Source organism: Astatotilapia calliptera, chromosome 12, assembly GCF_964374335.1.
Source record: "Astatotilapia calliptera chromosome 12, fAstCal68.1, whole genome shotgun sequence".
NCBI lineage: Eukaryota > Metazoa > Chordata > Actinopteri > Cichliformes > Cichlidae > Astatotilapia > Astatotilapia calliptera.
The window spans coordinates 38,690,544-38,691,801 of NC_137433.1; positions in this window are offsets into that span (position 1 = coordinate 38,690,544).

Genomic DNA, 1,258 nt, shown 5'->3' on the forward strand with positions numbered 1-1,258 from the left:
CAAACTGAACTCTTTGTACAGCTGTGGGAAGCAGATGTCTGTCAGGTCCTGTTTGCTGAATATGCCTCAAAGGACCAGGTACCTGCAGGTGTCCTACACCTGCACCAAGGCAGCAGTCATTTTAAACAGCAGCACAAATATTTGAATCTGTTTTGGTTGAAGTGGTTCTTCCTCCTCCTGATGCTCATCACGGTTCTCGTTCCTCTGCAGGTCAAAACAAAGCGGCCTATGAAGCCTGAATCGTCTCATGTGGTCAGAAAAATATTTTTGCGTCTTAGATTCAGGAACTGACCTGTAAAAGTTCTTGTGTGGATTTCTGAAACATTCAACAGTTTGAGCTCATTTACAGCAAAAAGACTTGAAATCAATAAAATAACTTTTCCTGCATCGTCGTTAATGTTGTGAAATGAATTTTGTTTATTCTAAATGTCACATGATCTCCTATGACAGACTTCTAATGCATGTTTATTATAGGTCATTAGTTAACTTCCTGTTTTTGGATCATTTTGCAGAAAGTAAAGTCAGAAGTAAAATTCAAGCATGTAATCTCTCTGTCAGGTGACGGAAAATATATCAGCTGATTGCTGAACGAAAGGTCATGAGACAGAGGGTCATCTTTCTAAATGTTCAGCTTTCGCTTTCTGCAATTTCAAAACAAAACCCACCGCAATGTGCAGCTGTGTCCACCAGGGGGAGGTATTTGGCTCTAACAGGTTTATAGAGAAAAACAAAATGTACTTGAAACAATACACGTAAGCTTCCCTTTACAACACTTTTAAAATAATGAAACATAATTAAATCTAAAATGTTAGTTTTCATTGAAACTGCTGATGCTCACTTTTAATTATGTCACCTCAAAAAAATCATTTTTTAATTATTACTGTAGATTTTGTTTGTCTTTTAATGCATGTTACACATTAACAGCGCTGATTATCAGGTTTATAATATTTACTCTGCATTTACAGCCTCGCTTCAATAAATGCGGCGTTTTCTGTGGTTTCTAGTATTTTACCCTTAAATGTATTCGTGCATTTCTTTACTGGGTTTTCTCTCTGCGTGTTTATGATTTCAAACATTACAAAAGGCCTTAAACAATATTTGAGTTTCATCCCAAAAGAGTAAAATGATTCTGAACGTAAGGAACGACTGGTTAAAGAAACGTGTTTGTACAGTTAAGTTTCGTGTGTCAGAATAAACAGTGAGTCAGGCTCCGGAGTTCTTGCTCTTTGTGAAGAAACGAAAGTGAAAGTAAAGTTTA